The sequence below is a fragment of the Lontra canadensis genome, unplaced genomic scaffold (assembly GCF_010015895.1).
Source record: "Lontra canadensis isolate GAN:19392208 unplaced genomic scaffold, GSC_riverotter_1.0 scaffold1, whole genome shotgun sequence".
Taxonomy (NCBI): domain Eukaryota; kingdom Metazoa; phylum Chordata; class Mammalia; order Carnivora; family Mustelidae; genus Lontra; species Lontra canadensis.
Genome location: NW_022630995.1, coordinates 47244369 through 47264673, shown reverse-complemented (window position 1 = coordinate 47264673; position 20305 = coordinate 47244369).

The following is a 20305-nucleotide window of genomic DNA, read 5'->3' as shown; positions in this document are numbered from 1 at the left end:
ATAGTATATATATATATAGTATATACATACTATATATATATATATATACCACTTCTTCTTTATCCATTCATCTATCAATGGACACAGAAGTTGCTTGCATATCTTGGCTAGTATAAATAATGATTCAATGAACATAGGGGTGCATATATCTGAAGAAAATACCCAGAAGTGAAATTTCTGGGTTGTATGGTATTTCTATTTTTAATTTTTTGAACAATCTTCATACTGTTTTTAATAGTGACTACACCATCTACATTCCTATCCAGAGTGAACAAGGATTCCCTTTTCTCCACATCCTCAGCAACACTTGCTATTTCTTGTCTTTTTGATGCTAGCCATTATGACACATGCAAGGTGACATCTCCTTGTGGTTTTCATTTGCATTTCCCTGATGATTAGTGATGCACATCCTTTCATGTGTCTGTTGACCATCTGTATGTCTTCTTTGGAAAAAATATCTTTTCAGGTCCTCTGCCCATCTTTCAATTGCATTACTTGGTTTTTTGGTGTTGAGGTTTATGAGTTTACGAGTTCTTGAGTTTATGAGTTTATGAGTTCTTTATATATTTTAGATATTAACCTGCTATTGGATATATAATTTACAATCATCTTCTAAAATTCAATAGGTCACTTTTTTGTTTTGTTAAGGGTTTCCTTCACTGTGCTTTTTATTTTTTTTTAAGATTTTATTTATTTATTGGAGAGAGAGAGAGAGAGAAGGATGAGCATGAGGGGCAGAGGGAGAGGGAGAAGAAGGCTCTGCATGGAGCCTGACACAGGGCTCAATCCCAGACTCTGAGATCATGACCTGAGGTGAAGGCAGACACTTGATCTACTGAGCCATCCAGGTGCCCCTCCTTCACTCTGCTTTTTAATTTGATATAGACCCCATTTTTTATTTTTTATTTTGTTTCCCTTGCTTGAGGAGATATAACCAGAAAAATATTGCTAAGGCTGATGTCGAAGAGATGACTGCCTATTTTCTTTGGGAATTTTATGTTTTTCAGGTCTCACATTAAGCTCTTTAACCCATTGTGAGTTTATTTTTGTGTATAGTGTAAGAAAATGACCCAGTTTCATTCTTTTGCATGTAGCTACCATTTTCCCTAATACCATTTATTGAAGAGACTGCCTTTTCCCACATTGTATATATTCTTGCCTCTTTTGTTGTAAATTAATTGATCAAATGAGTATGAGTTTATTTCTGGGCTCTCTATTCTGTCCCATAGAGCAATGTATCTATTTTTGTGCCAGTACCATATTGTTTTGACTATTGGGACTTTGAAGGATAATTTGGAATCTGGGGTTATGATGACTCCATCTTTGTTGTTCTTTCTCAAGATTGCTTTGGGTCATAAGAGCTCTTTCTTAAAGTGGCTGCAAACAGTCCTAATTGCTCAGCGGAATATTTATCATGCTCTCATTTGGGATATAAGACACCCTTCCTTCTTTATTCTTTACACTGTGATGAATATTTTAATACATATGTTTAGGATCTTTTCCTAATGTGAGTTACTAGGTCAAAGGGTAATAATCATGTTGTGTTTCTTAACACGTTTCCAACTTTCTCCCAAAGGCTGTATGAACTTGAATTACCAGTCAAACAGGAAAATATCTATACCATTGCTCACCACAACAAGACATTAATGTTTCAAACAAATCATACTAGTAGGGAGAAGTGTCCTTTAGTGTTAATATGTAGTTCAAAAGATTATTGGCACTTTTCAAGATTGGATTAGTAGATCTAGATCTTTTATGGTGGATTTCCTGCTTACTCCTTGTATTTATGGAAGTCTTAGAGTTTGATTTACTAACATAGATGAATTTGAACAATTAAAAAAAGTGGTGCCAACTCAATGTTTATTACCGAGCAGGGATATTTTTTCTTACTGTAATTTTTATCTATTCAGTCAAATCTATAGCTCTTTTTGTCTGTCTCATTCATCATTTTTCTGTGGTCTGCGTTTTATAGTCTATCTGGAATTAATTTTGATAGATTATATGGGTGTGCCTGAGTTAATTTTTTTCAATTTGCTAATAAGTTACTCTAGAAAATTTAGTAATATTACTTGATTTTAAAGTTGATTTGAGATGTCTTCTTTATCAGATTTTAGCAGGGGTCTGTTTCTAAGGCCATTTTATTCAATTAATCCATCATCTTGCTCCTAGGCTGTTACCATACTATTTTGATAACTGTGGCCTTTTAGCATGTTTTAATATCTTATAAGGCATTTTTTCATCTCACTTCTTTACTGTCTTCTGAATGTTCTTCCATATTCTTTCCTTCCCTGTTCTTCCAGATGAGTTTTAGGATTGTCTTCTTGATGTTTATACCTTCTTCCCCAGCAGGGATGTCAGTGGGCTGGCCCAAGTGTCCTGGGTTTCTAATGCCCCAGAGCATATGTATGTGAACCAGACTAGGCTGCTCAGATGGGTCATCACAGCAAGAGGCTTGTGGTGAGTATGAGCAGAACGAAGGAATCACCCACCCCAAAGCTGGGTCTCCAAGCTGAACAAGGGAGGGTGAAAGCAACCCTAGGGAGAAAACGGAATGAATGGATTTAGGGAGGGAGCTGGCAGTGATGGGCTGTTCCACCCTAAACTGGGTAAAGGAGATTAAGGGAGGCTGCAGGCTATATATCTTGGGAATGGGAGGCTATGTCTTGGCTCACCCTGGAGAAAGTCTGGTGTCTTCTTCCTCCACAGGCAGCAGCAATTTCTGGCTTTTCCTGACTCCATCCTTCTCAGGTATGAAGACGCGGTATGAGGGACCTAGAGTCTTTCACAGTGTACTTATTTTCCTCAAGTCCTGGGTGAACAGAGCTGGTCTCTGGGAAGGTGGTGGAACGTGGGGTGCCCTTTTGGGCAGAGAGGGTCAAAGTAAGTCTGAGGGATCTGTAAAAAGGTCTCCATTTTCCAGTTGCAACAGGTTCTGTGTTGGGAGTTGGGGGTGGGGGTGAGTCCCTGTGCCTAGAGTGTTGTACTTGTGTGTCACTGATCTCCCCATTGGGAGGACCCCTGTTGCAGAGCTTGGGTCCCACTAGAAGCTCCCCATTGGGGAGACCCTTGTTGGAGAGCTTGGGTCCACAGATTCATGCTTAGGCCCTTGAGGGGTTGTGTGGAGTGGTCATTAATCTGGGTTTGCGTCCTGATTGGACCAGAAACTAACTTAATGCTTTTGGGAAAAACACAGAAGCCTGTCTGAGCCTGAGCCTGACTTTTTCATCTGTAACATGGAGATTCAGTGACCAGTTGACTCAGGTTTGTTAAGAGCCACAAAGGTTAGAGATTAAAAGCAACAGGTTTTGGTACTGTGGATTCACCATGCTTTGCCACTCACTAGCTGTGAGATTTTAGGTAATCCGCAAAATGTGGATAATGATGGGATCAAGCTTATAAAGTGATGAGGATTAAATGAGATAAACCCAAGCCCCAGAAGGTAATGGAGGATAGTTGGAAGAAAATGAAATGGAGGACAGTTGGAAGAAAACCTGCAGGGGCAAGGTTCCTTTCTCCTAAGAGGAAAACTACCCTTAAAAGAAAACAAACAAACAAACAAAAAAAACCATCCTGTTATTCTATACCACCCCTTCCCACATGAATAACTACCTGATAGGTAGATGAGTGTGTGGACAAAAAACCTGATTGGGTGGGGTGGGGGGCAGCACAGGGAGGATTCATCAGATTAAGAGTCTACCAATGAGCTCATAAAAATCCCTAGATTTAGAAACTCCAAGGGCAACCCTCTCCCGAGTCCCCTCCCTCCTCAGGAGCTTTGGTACTATCACCTGATAAATTTTGCTATGCTGCTTACCACTCATTGTCTGGTCTACCTCTTCATTTTTCAAAGCAGCATGACCAGGAACTGTGGGCACTGAAAGAAAAGAAATCTTGAAACAAAGGTTTAGCCCTGGACTGTCCTTTCACTCCACTCCCACAAATATGGTGATTTCCAGAGCCTTGGGGGTAATCCCTTTACTCAGCAGGGGCTCCCAAAACACTTCCTTCAGGCAAAATCAGGGAGTGGGATTTGGAGCCTTAAGAGGACCCCTGGTATTGCTTCCAGTCTAAATTATGTAGCCTTGCTTTTCTCTCTTGTTTCTAGGGAAATTAGGGTAAGAGGGAGGAAGGTGCCCTTGAGGGTGGATGGAGCTACTTCATCCTTGGGGAAGTACCCACAGGACATTATGAACGCAAGAAGGAACCACCCAGTTCTGGAGTCCCTATAAACAACTATCTTTGCAAAATGGGGGACAGGGTGTGTAGGGAGGCATGGTGCCCACCCATTTCTCTTGAATGAACCCTCAGCAGAATTCAGAAGAGGTGTCTGCAATTTGTGGAGTCAATAACTTTAAGAAAATTTAATAACCAAAAAAAAAAAAAAATCCCAAAAAACAAAAAACCCCACTAATAGCGCAATAGAGGGAGAAATAGGGAAATGAAAGCTTATGCACAGAGTAACAATTCTATCAGCATTTCCTTAAGCCACTCCTCTCCAAACTGGCGGTACTCAAGTAGTCGGTGTCTACAAGGGCCTGAAGTTACTTATCAGCTCCCGATTCTTTCAGGTTGCGGAGGGCAGCCGGAGAACAGGAAGCCTCACGGAATCTGGAATTATAAAATTGACTTGCCTTCGAGTACAGAAACCTTAGCAAAAGCCACTTTGGTTCTAAGTAGAGCATTTATACTAACATACCATCTGGTTGTAGTGGGGGAGGTTAGCCAAGTGCCATACCCTTGTCATTGGTGATTGAAATTATCTCTAGATCTGGTCTTCTCCACAATACGCCTGATGGGGCAAGTAAGTACACCTTGAAGCATGGATTGCCAAGTGCTTTTTCTGTGTTTCAACAATTAAACTACTCCATGTGGCTTCTACGGGGCCTCAAAGAATTCTCATTCCAGGTAGAAAGATAACCCCTCAAGAAGACCCTTGACCTACCTTAGCTCTGGGCGAAATTGCAGAGTTATCCTTGACAAGTCACTGAAGTTTTGAACAGCAGGTTGGCAACTTGTTTAATAAGGGAGGTCTCAAAGATCTTAAATTCCAGTTCTAAGGTTTTGAGTGTTTTAAGTCAAGGTTGTCCCCCGCCCCATCCTGTTGAGTTTTGTTTTGCATGTGAATGCTTTAGGGCAGATCAGGCTCCATCCATTTTGCCTCAAGTCCCACTTAGTCCTTATCCCTATCTGACCATTCTTGCATTGACCTGCTTAAATGCAGCATTTGAGTATCATTTGTTATTTCAACAAATATTTATTGAATACCTATTGGGTATCAGGCACTCCTTGAGCCCAGCGACCAAAATAAATCCTCCTTCATGGAACTTGTGGCCTACAAACAATGGAAAAAGTAAGAAATACATAACAATGTTATGTGATGATGAGTGCCAATAGAAGGAAAACAGGACAAAACAAGGGGCTCCCTAGACCTCTCAGTTCTTTTTTGAGTGAAGCAAAGAAGCAAGTTGTACAATACCTGTGCCACCCAGGAAGAGGGACCAGTAAGGCCAATGGCCCTGGGATAGGAATATACTTGTCAAGTTTGAGGAACAGCAGGAAGGCTGATGTGGCTGGAGCAGAAGGAAATGAGGTTAGAACAGCCATATGTGGAGAGTCTGGAAAGACTTTAGAGATTGAGTTGTAAGTGGGATGGGGACACATGGGAGGGCTTTGAGTGAAGGACATGATTTAGTTTATATCAAGGATTCCTTTAGCTGCTATGTTGAATAGACTGTAGAGGGGTTGGAGTAGATGTAGAAAAACTAAGACACTTGAAAGAGTCCAGGTGAGAGATAGTAGCTAGGCTAGCATGGTAACAGATGGTGAAAAGTGATTGCATTGGGGTATATTTTGAAGGTGGATCATTTAGAAGGATTTTCTGATAAAGCAGATGTAGGGTGAGAAAGGAAGAAGTCAAAAGGCACAAATGCAGGCCCTGGTTTTGGATCTGAGCAACTGGGTGAATTGTTGCTGAGCTGGAGAAGGCCAGGGATGGGGCTTGCCAAGTTTGAAAGGCTGGTGGGATGTGCCAATGAAGGGACTGTGGAGTAGGCTCTTGGAAATTCATGTCTAAAGGTCAGGTTCAGGCTGGAGATGATAAATTTGGGGGTTGTCAGCATACAGATGGCATTTAAGGACTAGAGCATGACCCGATGGTGGTCTTGAGCAGCATTTTAAAAAGAAAGAAAATTTCAGATACTGTTGAACATAGTAGGGTTAGTCACTGTTTTGCAAAACATTTTATGTCAACTGTGTATGCATGCACAAAGCTCCTGAGTCAGGATGTGAAATATATTTTACCGTGGGTTGTGATCAGAAAAGTTTAAAAGTCATTGACCTAAGGGGTGAGTGGAAGAGAGCTGAGGACTGAGCCCTTGTGTGGGACACTTGGTTGTGCAGAGGTCAGGAAAGGAATCCAGCAAGAGGCAGGAGTGGCTGGCCCACGATGTAGGAGGAAAGCATTTCAGGTCAGGAAGAGGGATCATGCACTTCTCACGCAGTCACAAGGTTAGGAAAGATAACTAAGAGCTGAATGTTGGGTTGGCAACATGGAGGACAATGGTGACCTTGATAAGCGCTCATTTATTTCTTAATTTTTATTTATTGAGAGGGAGAGCAAGCAGAGGGAGGTTCAGAAAGGGAGGGAGAGAAAGAATCTCAAGCAGATTCCATGCTGAGCACAGAGCCCCAGGCGGGGCTCGATCCCCAGACCCTGAGACTATGACCTGAGTGGAAATGAAGAGTTAGATGCTCAACTGACTGAGCCACCCAGGCACCCCCAATAAGAGCTCTTTTAGTGAGGCATATTCAGAGCAAAAACCTGGTTAGAATGGATTCAAGAGAGAATGGGATGGAGGAAAGAGGAGATGGAGTATGGGTGATCTTTCAAGGAGTACTGCTATCAAGAGGAATAAAATAGCTAAGAGGGGGATGTGAGGTCAAGGATGAGGGGAGGTTTCTAAAGATAGCAGGAAACCCTGCATTTGCATGCCAATTGGAAACATTCCCACTAAGGAAAGACCTCAGTGATGTGGGAGAGGGATGGGAGAGGTGGGGGACATGCCTGGGAAATTGTCCTAGAGCAGGTGAGAGGGAAGAGGATCTAGGGGAGTCTGAGTGGAGTCAGAGGAGAGTCGAGCCAGGTGCAAAGAGGAAATGCGGAGTATATGAATACAAGGTCAGGAGGTTCAGTTAATTTGGTGGAGAGATGGGATGGTCTCTTCTGAAGGCTTTTGTCTTCTGGGCAGGATTAGAAACAGTTCATCAGCTGAGGGCAAAGAAGGGAGAGCTAGTGATCCCCAATTACTGCACAGCGTTAATCCATAAGTCCTCCAGGGGTGTGCAGCCTGACGCTGGAGCCCTCCTGCCTGCCCTCCTCCTCCCTCTGACCTGCTGCAGAACACTTGGGCGACCATGTAGTGGTTGTACTCTGGCCTCCTTTAGGGCTGAGTGTACCTACCTTACCATCAAAATACCTCCCAAGGGCCCCTGAAACTGCCACTAGGCTCATCTCCGCTGAGTGAGGTCACCCAGAAGGGCATTTGGGGTTCTGAGCAGAGTGGTGTCAGGGCTGTAAAGTCAGCCCAGGAGGAGCTGAAGTCCACGGACTCTGGTTTCCCACTTCTGTGTGAATTGGGGAAAAGTGCCCTCTCTGGTTGGATGCAGCCCAGGTGAAAACCAAGACCCAAATAAACTACTTTTACGCATAGAAAAAAGGAAAGTATTTTTTCTACGTGTAGTTTATTTGGATTTTGGTTTTCAAATGCTGGGAATAAAATAAACGGAAGGAAATGCATCCAAACTGCCATAGTGGCTATTCATGGAGAGTGACTTGCCACCCCTTTTCTGGAAATTTCACAAGGTTCACAATAACCATAGATTCCTTGTATAATAGGGATCTTCAGTAAATTTTTCTCCCCCCCCCTCACCATGGGTCAGGTTTTCAAACTCAGGACTCCCAGCAGTTTGGTGGAGCTCCCCCCTTCAGAACAAGCCCTACCCCGAGGTTATCCAAGGACTGGAAGGAGATGGGAAAGAGGACAGAGCAGTGGGGAGGAGGATCAGATCAAGCAATCCTGTTATCTGTTTTATCTGTTTGTGCTGAAAAATCACTGGGCTAGATGATTTCTAAGGTTTGTTCCAACTTAAACATTCTGTGCTCCCATTGTTCCTATAAGTCATTCAGGTGATAGCGCTGTGATTTTATCTGAACAGTTTTCCTCAGGGTTAGACACAGGTGGGTCTCTTCAATTTTGGGGAGAGGGAGAGTGTTCTGACAGGTTCCCTGTAAGATGGGGGTTAATGCGTTACACGGCGCCTGGATCAGGAGGGGTTATTCTGGAAGCTTCTGGAAAAAAGAGACATTTGGCCAGACCTACGTAAAGGGAAGAGACTACATGTCTTGTGCAGTCACCCCAAAATGGGAAAGGCCCACTTCCTGAAATAGGGTGAGACCAGGTTGTGGTTGTTCTGTGGAGGGGCAGCCCACTGCATTCTTCCGTGAGTCCCTCCCCCCCCCCCCCCCCCCCCTAAAACAGAAAAAAAGAAGTAAGGCTGGGTGGCAGTTGAGGAAGGGCCACCCCCCGGCGCGTTTTTGGGGAAGACACTACATGTCTTGTGCAGTCACCCCAAAATGGGAAAGGCCCACTTCCTGAAATAGGGTGAGACCAGGTTGTGGTTGTTCTGTGGAGGGGCAGCCCACTGCATTCTTCCGTGAGTCCCTCCCCACCCCACCCCCCCACTTAAATCAGAAAGAATGAAGTAAGTCTGGGTAGCAGTTGAGAATGGCCAACCTCCTGGCCCTTTGTCGGGAAATACAAAGCCTCTAGCCGTGGAGGGAAAATACCTTAATTTTACTGAGTTCCTGTAAGGACAAAGAGCTTGTATTGTTGCCGGTAACTAGCGGTAGTTCCCAGCATACCACCGACCGTCTGGAAACCTGCTCTCAGGGTAAACATGGATGCATCATGTGGGCAAGGAGCCCCTCCCCTCTGTCTGCATTCTGTCACGGGAGAGAGCCCAAGAGGCCGCCACATTGTCATTAGCAGCGAGAGGGCATTGGGTGTTTGGGAGAGTCAAATCAGCTGGGCTCTTGGGGGCCCTCCTGGTGGAGATGAGCCAAGTTCAGATAAGGGGGGAACTGGTACAAAGGTGGACTGTGATGGTGATGGTGTCAGGCCGTCCTCTGTCATTAATTCATTCCTCAAATGTCGACTGAGCTCAGCTCTGACCCCAGACCAGAGTTTGTGAGTAAGAGACAAAGCCCGCAGGTCTTCGTGCTGCCCACCTTATATTGTGATTAAGAACTTGGAGTTCTAGGAAAGACTTTGCTGATGCTGGGCAGTAGCAAGCTCACAAACATTTGGTGTGTGCTGCATTTGTTCTGAGATGTACTTTTGTTGGGCTCCCACAGTTGGGTTTTGGAGGGTTACTTTTGTTTTTGTTTTTGTTGTTTTTTGTTGTTGTTGTTTTGAGCCAATATCTAAAGTCCTCGAATTTTACCCAAAGGTCCTAATTTCTGGCTTCTGACATGTGAGTGGAGTAGCTACCCCAGCCCTCCTCCGAAACTCCGTGGTGTCTGCCCCTTTTAGGGGAGATCCGTGGGTCCATTTACTATCCTGAGACCTTCTGTGGCACCTGGCCTTTGTCACTCAAGACCTGTGGCTGCAGCCCTAGGCCACTGGCCAGAGTTCTGGTTCCGGCAGGGGTCGCACCTTCTCCATGGTAACCACACCCTGGCCCCACTTTCACACGTCAGCTTCGATTTCATGACTATTCAACAAACCTTTGACTACACAGCTACAGAGAACCAGACACTGTTCTAGGCACCAGGGATGCGAAGATTAATAAGGCAGTGTTTGCCCTTACCCTGGAGAGGGGTTCCTGGAGGAGGTGATGCAGGGAGAGGGGTGAGATAAGGCTTGAGTTGTAGACAGAGGCGGTGGACGTTGTGCTAGAACACAGGTGGGGTTCTACCCTACAGGTCAGCAGTTCTCAAAATTGAGTGCACACCAGAGACAGCTGTGAGGTTGCTGGGCTGTATCTCCAGACTTTGTTCAGAAGATCAGGGTGGAGGGGGAGGTAAAGGGGTTGGGCAGAGAGGCTGTATGGCCAATAATGTCTCAGGGAAGGTGCTGCTGGTGGTAGTGGTCTGGGAACCACACTTCAGGAGCTACTCTAGAGGATGAGGCACTCCTGTGAGTCCTTGGGCTTCTCCCTCCAGCTGGCCTGACTCTGGGCCTTAGCGCCAGGGCAAATAAAAAACATCCTTGGCCATTTGAGCTGCGTCCAGTCTTGCTAGACCACTCCCCCACGACCGACACACAAGTTAGCTGGCAAGTCATGCCAGCACGTGGAGCATCCTTTCTCTTTAGAGACCACTGGCCCGGAGATTTGTGCTTCCAGAAAGCCAGAAATGGAGACACCACCCTGGTTTGGTTTTGAAGCGGGGTGGCGAGGAGGGGATGCCAGCTCTAACTGGGTGGAAGCAGGAAAAAAATATGAAGAAAGGAGTCTATAGGTGGAGAGAGAAAGTTTGACAATGTCCCAGCTAGAATCTCAGCAGATAGGAGAGTGTGCAGATCTCCGTACACTTCTGGGGTCCTGCAGGACCTGGATGGATGTGTGGATGCGGGCCTAAGAGGGAGCACCTTGACTTTGGTACTTCAAACCGAGCCTGTGCCTGGACTTGGACAGAAGCAGAGGCTTTGGAGTTCGGTGGACTCGAGTGGATCCCATCTGGCCAGGGAAGTAATGGACCTCTGTGGTCTGGATTTCTTAGCTCTAGAATGCAAACACTCATGCAGTCACTGAGTCACTGTGAGGATGAAGGGAGGTCATGCGCAAGCAGCTAGAGTTAGTGCTGAGACTGAGAGCAGAGAGGCTCCTCACACAGATCGAAAACTAAGAAACACCGCTGAGTACCTACTGTGTGCCAAACATGAGAACGTGGCAGGGGCGCGCATCAGTTAAATTACTCAATGACAATCCATTACCGTAGCCCTAGGAAGGCAGGGCCGGGCCCTCACGTAGAGCTGGGCACATAGTAGGTGCTTCATGAGGCTTCTTGGCTGAAGGATGGAAGGCCCCTATCTCTGGAATAGAGATGATGCTACTAGTCAAGGAGAAGGGATAGGGGAGGACCTCAGTTTCCAGGAGAAAATAAACAGGAATGATCTATTGCCCTAGGAGAAGTGGGAGGAGGAGTTGGTTGGCATAAATTACCCCAGTAGCAGTGAAACAATAGAGGATGGCAGGGGATTTTAAGGAAACATTTTAACTTAAACAAAAAACTAACTTGAGATAAAAAAGTTCAAGGCTCTGAGGTCTGATTCATTAAATTGATAATTTTAGATTCTACCTGTATGTGTTCATTATACATATAGATTGTTGTGGGCCAGGTTTGAAAGCCAGAGAAGCAAGGGTTTGAGATCCTGTTTATGCCTCTTAGTTGAACAGACCCATAAGAAAAGAAATAAATGGAATTATAGTTATTTATTGAGTCCCTACTTTGTACCAGGCCGTGTGATAATACTTTATATTCATTGACTCAACAAATAACGTCTAATATTTACAAAGTTCGACAGACTTATTTGGGATCTATTAGTTTCGACTTTGCAAAGCATTCGTGTCTCTTGCTAGGACGAACAGTCATCATGTGATTGGTCTCCTATGTGTCAGACATCATGCAAGGCACTTTACCTACAGCATTTGGATTTACCAGTTTTCCATGTGACTATAACCCTCTGTGATGAATTTACTAGGCACCAGCCCAATGCCGGACCATTACAAGCACTTAATAAAATGGTGCCATTCATAAGACTTGCAAGTCTTAGTTAATTTCACATACCATCTAATTTCACATACCATCATCTCATTTGAATATTCAAAACCACATGGGAGGCCGGTTGAGCAGAGATTATCTTCTTGTTTGAGAGATGGAGTAAAATTGCCCCAAATCTGAGGAGTCAGGGATGGGGGACTCACAACCAGCCTCAACTTTAAAAGGCAGTTACTTTTGTGGGGCTCCCTGCTCAGTGGGGAGTTGCTTCTTCCCCTCCGTCTGCCCCTCCCCCACTATCCAGCTCTCCCATGCTCTCTCTCCCTCTGAAATAAATGAATAAAATCTTTAAAAAATTTTAAAATTTACTTTAGAAGTCTCTGGTTACAGAAGGAAACTATGGTCTTAGAAGACACAGGAAGAAAGCCCTGAGCATCCAGTTTGTTTTTACCTGATGGACACCAAAGGTCTTTAACTAGGGCTTTTTCCCACTCTTAGCTAACTACAAAACGGAGAGCCCAAGGCACCTGAGCTCCAGCAAGTGTAGATCAGCCTGCTGTATGAAGTTGAACCACATGACGTTGACCTACAAAAATGGCAGTTTCATTGGGTTCGATTTAATGTGTAGCACCTGGCCCTCTGCTGCCTCAGTCCTCCTTCCCCACACTTCTTTGCCTCTTCTTTCACTCATTTTGAATCAAGTTTCTTTTGTCCGTTCGTAAGCTGCCTTAAATCCTTTTTGGAGCAGCATACAAACACATAGCAAATAGTCACGCATTCCCATGGTCAGAGGTAACCTCGATGATTTCTGTGTCTCAGTTTCCAGGGTTTCTCTGCACATTTGTATGCATATTTAAGCAAGGTTGAAAACAGCCTTTAATGATGCCGGCCTGTGTTCTGTTCCTTTAGCAGTTCTCCGCTGAAACCTGATCCTTTGAAGTCTAGTGCTTTCTCACAACGATGTAACCCATTATATGACGTTTCCTGAATTCTAGCAGCAGCCAGGCGAATGGATTCCCTATCAGTGGGCCTTACTGAACAATTCTAAAATGATCAGCACCGTCAGAGAGCCCTTGAAGACACTCCTAACGAATGCAGAAGTTCAAAGTGGTTTAGTTCAGGTGTTATTCTTGGAGCCACTTTTTCAGGATCTTATGCTACGATCCATCTTGGTAGCAGTGGCTGTGGCCAGGGGAGCGCCAAGCTGCGGACCCACTGGCCCTGGGGTAGGGTCCCAGCCAGCAGGTGCAGAGCGCAGCTGACCCTTCTCCAGGCCCAGCCTGACGGCTCAGAGTCAGGCGGGCAGTGCCCCTCTGTACTTGCTTCTGTCACTGGCCAGCTTCATGCTGCTGGAGAGTTTGGAGTGCACAGGGCAAGAGCCTGGCTTTTCCCATCAGTATCGGTACCCAGGTTTTCCCAGGCCGGGTGACTCAGGGCAGGGTGCTGAGTGGAAGAAGAGAGATGAGAGCCGGGCTCCCGGGCGCCCTTCTCAGGCACAGCCCAGGGAAGAGCGCCGTCCTCCCCTCTGGAGACATTCTCCGCCACCTCTACTTTGTGAAGACTGCCAGCCCCACTAAGGCTTTAGGAGATTGGCAGGAGGAAACCCCAGGGGGCCTCAGAGGACACAGCCCTGTAGCTGGTCAGAAGGGCAGCGGGCCAGGGTCTGCACACCTGAGAATTTATTTTGGTGTCGGGATGAAAATTGGCAGTCTACAGACCTGCTCTATTTGGTCTGTCTGGTTATTTGTTGTTTGTTGTTTTAGTGGTACATTTCATAAACCCAGTTATCTGGCTTCTCCAGCAAAGTCCAAAGATCTGGCAACATCACTGTGTGTCTTCTCATGCAACCCCTGGAGCTGAGCCCTGAGAGGGCATTTCCTGCCCACCAGTCCCCCCCCCCCGCCCCCACACACACAGAATGCACCTGTCCTCTAGTGCCTGGCTTCCTCATGTGTGTTTCCTACCTGCAGCGCCTGTGAGGGAGAGACTCCTGCCCCACTCTGTTCAGGTGCTTTATCTGTTTCCTCATCCAAGCAGGACTGAGCTCTAAAAGCAACAGCACTATTTAAAGGGAAGACCTTTCCCTCCCTGGGCCCTGGTGCGTCTCACTCCTCCAAAGGCAGCAACACTGGGCTGGAGGCGGGTAAACTGGGAGGCAGGGACTCTAGGAGAGGCTTGCTGGATTGCCAGGAAATTGATCTTTCATGAAGGAACCAGTGTGAGAGGACACTATTTTTGTGGGCAAGAAATCTAAGTGTCTTTGGTTAGCTGGTAAGGTGTGGGTTAGGTAATAGGGTGGTTTAGTGGGGGAAGAAGGAAGGAAGAGAAAGGACCCTCATCCTGGTAGAGGCCAGGCCTCCCCTTCACCTTGCCTCCACTGTCTTCCTTCTAGATTGTTACGTGCATGAGAGTTAGGTACCCAAAGAGCTAGAGTTTGTGTTATTTTAAATTTACCATGTGTTTTGGCAGCTTTTCAGGTAAGGTGAGAGGACATAGAACTGATAAAAATTCCAGTCCTCATCAACGTACGCAGACACATTTGGGGGAAGTTTTGGGGGTTACAGGTAGACTCTCCTATTTCCTACACATTTCACGAAATTAGGATGTGTGTATGCAAGCTCCTTATTTCCATACAGTCCAACTAGCCTACATCTGTGTAACTCTACAGTTACCAAGCCCTTTCCTGATACAATCTTAGCAAATTTTCATTACGAGTTGGGGAGGGTAGGTTTAAAAATTTTCCCCATTTAATGGATATGAAAATTCCCAACTCAGAAATAGGAAGCATCGCCTAATGAATGGATGGATAAAAAAATTTTTTTTCCTAATTTTTAAATTAGTAGGTATCGTTAGTCCTATCCATAACAAGAAATGATTAGATTTTACCCTGTGATTATCCCTGTTAAGGTTGGTATATACCTTCCAATCTGTTTCTTCCCATAGCTATCCTTTGTTTTCAGTGGTAACCCATTGGCTCATGGCTGGCCTAATGAGGGTTTCATTATGTATGCATAAAGCAATAAATATATTTTTTGCCTACATGACAGCATTATAATATATCAATGGGAGAAAGGTGGTTACACATTCATATAAGTGGTTTCCAATTGTTTGCCACCATAAGCATTACCTTTTAGGAACACCTAAAAAATACTTCTGGAGGAGGGTCATGAGACCATCTAGGAGTAAAGCAGAATAGAGACCAATTTTAAACACCACTGTCACTGACAGTATCATCTGAGATAATATGCACTGCCCCCCACTTCGTCTTTTCCCCCCAACCCCTCCCACACTGGGTTCTAGAACTTTCCCTTCCCTTTTTTTTTTTTTGGTAGTCACCTATGGTGGGAATGTGAGATTGCCCTAATGGGCTGTGGGAGATCTCTCTGTGTGAGCTGGCACTCAGGAATCACTCACATCTCTTCCTTTGGCATCTCCAACCAGGCCTGTGGGATCCAGACCCAACAGAGAGTGGAAAAGAGATTCGAACCTCCAGGATGGCATTCAGGCTTAAGTTCCAAGCTGTGAGTTCTTCCTTAACTTCAGATTATTTTATTTTTTAATGTAATTAACCAAAAACTAACTTTAAGTAATGTGGTCAAATGTTATACATTTGAATTACTTTAAATCCCCTTGGTTTAAAATTTAAGTCAAGTGACATATTTAGGGAGCCATTTGGATTCCCAATCCCAGTCCCTCAACCCAGGAAGGAGACATTTCTTTGGAGATCTAGTGTTGAAAAAAAGAGGCCCTATGATAAACTGTGGAGGAAACAGAACTGGGGTGACAATGGCTGCAGGCAGGGGAAATGTTCAGTGAAAGTCTGACACATGAATGATGAGGGGGAGTGTCCATGTGAAAATTCAGAAAAGTTCTGGGCAGAGGGATGACAAGAGCAAAGGCCCTGCGGTAGGAATAAATAAATAAATAAAAACGGAAACAAAAGGAACCTCAGAATGGCAGGGAAGCCACATTTTTCTCTGCGCTGGACTCCTGGCCACCCCAAAGGCCCTGGGTCCCAGTGTGATGATCCGATCCCCACCGCTTACCCTGGGCCCTCTGTATGGTACTAATGTGTCAGACTTACTCCCTTACCGTTTGTCCTTGTAAAATGGGATTTTAGTGTCAGTGGCCTCAGTGCTTTAGAATCTAGCTTGGTACTACGTAGTAAGATGTTTTCTGATTAGCTAAAGTGGTGTTAAGCCTGGGCAGTAAAAAGATGCACAGAAATAGACCCATTAGACCTTTTAGGCTCACTCCCTCTTGCTTTACACAGTTTTAATGACCATTAATTAAATGGATAAATGAATGAGGTGAGCTGTTTTCTTAATCCACAACAGGTTAGAAATAGCAATATAATGATGGCTTCTGATAATGATAATGCAGGCAGTTCCTGCTACGTATACTTAGAGAGACAACTCAGACCTAACTGCTAATACCGTGCAAACAACAAGGACTAAAAAAAAAATCACCAAAACCCTCCCCAGACACATGCACGCACGCACACACACAGGAAAAATAGAAAACTTAGCTGTCTGGGCCTGTCTCAGGTAGAAAAACAGCTCTGAGGTGCTTCAGAAATAAAGAAATGGTCATCAGGAGGCTGTTGGAGTCCATTTGGTGCTGGCAGGCAAAGTCCGTGTGCGTTCTGTTTTAAAAGTGGATCACATAACTGATGAAACATCTGGGACAGAAGCAGCTATCCTTCCAAGTGCCAGAGATGCGGACGATCACAGTAAATACTTCAGGGACATGGACCGGCAGTGGCTCAAACCTCCCTTCAAAGGATTTCAAAGTCCCTGATAGAACCCAGAGCCGGATCTCTTTCCTGGACCCCTCCCCAGGACCACCAGGGGTTTTTTTTGTGTGTGTGTTTTTAAGCTTCTTAATTGTGAGATATTCACAGGAAAGGAAAAAACATAGGATTAGTACAGCTCAAGGTTTTATCACAAAGCAAATGACCACAACCCATTGTCAACGCCTCAGAAATTCCAGCATCCTCCCTCAGTCTTACCCCCTCCTTCCCAACACAGTGACCCTCACGTGACTTCTATGGTAAGTCCTTGCTTTTTTCCTCAGTAATACTAGTTAAGCATGCATTCCTGAGCACTAAGATTTTTCTTCTTTTTTTTTTTTAAACTTTTTTTTTTTAATTTCTTTTCAGTGTAACAGTATTCATTGTTTTTGCACCACACCCAGTGCTCCATGCAATCGGTGCCCTCTCCAACACCCACCACCTGGTTCCCTCAACCTCCCTTCCCTGCCCCTTCAAAACCCTCAGATTGTTTTTCAGAGTCCATAGTCTCTCACTAAGATTTACGTTTGGGCCAGTTCCGGGAGTTTCATGCACGCAGAATCCAACAGTATGAACCCTATGTCTGGTTTCTCTAACTTAAGCGGCTACCTTTGTGAGAATACCTATCCATTTCCGTCCACGTAACAAGTGGTTCATTTTCATCCTGGGTTATCTGGCCACTTTTGATGCCCCAAATGGCAATTTCCTAATAGTATTACATTGTAGGAACATTTTTTGGTTAATATGCCATCCTATTAATGATGGTGGGCTTCTGGGCTGTTTCGTGCACTGTGCTGCTGAGGATAAATTTGGGTGACTTTGTCTTTTGGGGAACATATGTGTCCATGTCTCTTGGGCATATGTCTGGGATTGGAGGGTAGACACTGGGTTTAAATCTAATGGCGGTTTAATTCTTCCATTTCCTTCAGTTGTGATACAGAGCACCTTTAATGTGTTTATGAATTATCCTCATTTGTGAAGGGCCTCTTCCAGTCCCTGAAACATTTTTTAAATTAGATTTTTTTTTCTTGATATCTGAACACTCTTTACATATTCTGAAATAAGCTCTTGGTCAGTTCTATGTGCTCTAGACCTCTCCCTCTGCTCTGGTTGGCCTTTTCACGGACATAAAAATATCTTTTCCTTTACGGTTAATGCATCTTGTACACTATTTAAGAAGTCTTTCCCCCACCCCGAGTTCATGAGTATTTGTTGATGTTGTTTTCTAGAAGTCCCAATTATTTTGGCTTTTACATTTAGATAAACGCTTGGGTGTGTAGGGTGTCTGGGAGAGGGTCAGGTCTGATCTGTTGCTGATTGGGTCCACATTTGTCATGGGTCATCCTCACCCTGCTGCTCTGAGAAGATGTGGCTGCAAATCTAATGTCCATATGTGTTCCCGAACTCTCTATGCTTTCTGCTCATACCCGTTCTTTGGGCAACCAAACATCCCTAGAAGGAAAAGGAGATAGGAAATTAGTGAAAAGGCTTGCTGGTTAATGTGGGTGGAATTGGTAACTGGATTAGGACTTGAACCCTGTCAACTAGGAGCAGTCCTGCCACATGGGGGAGAGTTATTTCCGCTTCTCTGGGGCCCCGTTTCCCGGCCTCTAGACCTCGCTCCTCCTAGTAGAAGGACTAATGACTTCATGTATGTACAGTATTCAGAACAGGACTTGGGTAAGTGCTCAGTACAGAGCAGCCACAAAAGTCTTTAGTCTGCAAGGTAAAAACTCCTGTCAAGCCAAACCCTAGCCTGAACAAATAGATCAGAGTCGTGCTGTGTAGTATACTATTCGGACATCTTTACAGAAAAAAATATCAGGTTTGATTGCAAGGTGCTGCCCAGGCCCCAGAGAGTGTCTCTCATCTTACTTTCCCCAACTGGAAAGTTCGGAATTCTGAAGCACCTGGGCCCCAAGGCTCAGCAAGGATTGTGGGCCTCTATTATTAGCACAGAGTTTTGTAGCCTCGGGTAAGACTCTGGGTGGGCCTCGATCTTGCATTGATACATTTAATCCAATCAGTGTTACCTTACTGGGCAATAGCAGGCACAGAAAGCACTCAATGAAAGTACTTTTAGAAGTTTGTGTGTAAACAGGGACCATGCAAAGTATGCGTAGGTTCTTCTTAAGCATGATACTGAGTTGTATCTAAGGTGGGCTGAAAATGGGAAAATACCCCATAGCAAACTGTGCTCCCCTAAAGGGAGGGATTCAGGAGTGACACATACACACAGCATCTAGATTTCTTCTAGACTTTATGGAAAAATAGGAAAACGACAATCCCAAACTAGAATCAAATAGATATTATCCCTCATCAATTACCAGGATGCATACACATGAAAAGCCTCCTGATTGAACCAGCATTTTGCCTTTTCAATTAGAATAGAAAAGGGAAAGCTTTCCCTTTTCAGTGTTTTTTTTTTTTTGTTTGTTTTTTTTTGTTTTTTTTTTTTTTTTAATTTTATCTATTTGCTCCTCTTTGGGAGTGACAGAAAGGCAACATGACCGTGCTTAGCCCTGTGCCCCACAGCAAAGCCCACCATTATTGGTCACGGGAGGCTTGTTGGGATGGATGCCCAAGGCCGCCCCCAAGAGCCCCTGAGATGGTGTCTGCAGCCTGCCTGGCCAGGGCTGGAGGAGGAGCTGAGCTCCGTGAACATGGGCCAATGGACCACCATCGCCAGAAGACTCTGCTTTGGAAGTCACCCGGAGGAGACTTGCTGGTTGGTCACTGCCTCCAAGGACTAGCTTTGAAGTCTGGCACCCACTAGAAAAACCATTATCCCTCGAATAAGAACAGCCCCAGGGCTGATTTGATTTCTCTGCCCACTCTCCAAGCACTGAGTCCTGACCCCTGGACTGATGTGCCTAGCTAGCGTCTGAGGCTGCGGAGAAGTAACCTCAGTCCTGAGGTTCCCGATGAAACTAATCAAAGCTTCCCGCTCAGTCTTCTAACACCGGAGGTTCCTGGTGAAAACTACACTGGTTAATATGTACTGAGTGCTTCTTGTGCTCATTGGGGACTGTGCTATATGGTCTAAATATTTTAGCTGATTTTACTCTGATCGGGACATTATTCCCATTCTACACAGCAGCACATGAAGTCAGGGAGAGCAAAGGGTAGAACCGGAAACTGGGCTTAGGCACTTTGACCAACCAGAGTTAAGTGTACATAACCACCGACTTCTCAACCCCGGGGACAGTCCTTCTCAGTGGGTTCTAGGAAGTAGCACTGCTGATTTCCTCCTCCCGAGGGAGGAGAGGGCTCTTGGTTTGGGGATCAAACCCATGGGCCCTTTCACACTTCCTCTGTGCTCAGTAGGGCTACTGGTAAACTGAGCCTCGCTTACCTTCACTGTAAAGCCAGGATTAAATTATGGCGGAGGGAAGGGGCCTGGGTTTTGCAATAAGATCGAGGTTTGATCTCCGCTTAGCAAACCTGAGTAACGCTGTGCCATGCCCCCTAACCCTTCCAGAAGCCTCCACTAGAAAGGAAGCTACTGTCCCTCCTGGGAAGGGGTTTGTGTGATCATCGGGGGTCAGCCCTCACCTAACTGGGTAGCTCTTAGGGTAAGTGCCATGATAGGCTCTCCCTGGGACAGGTCCTCTCAGAGCCAGACAAAGCTGTGGGGCCACATGGGGAGTACACAAGGCAGAAGAGGGTGAAATTAGGGACATGGTTTGCCAAAGCCCAGATGAACTGGCAGGGGCACCAGTCTAGAGCTAAGA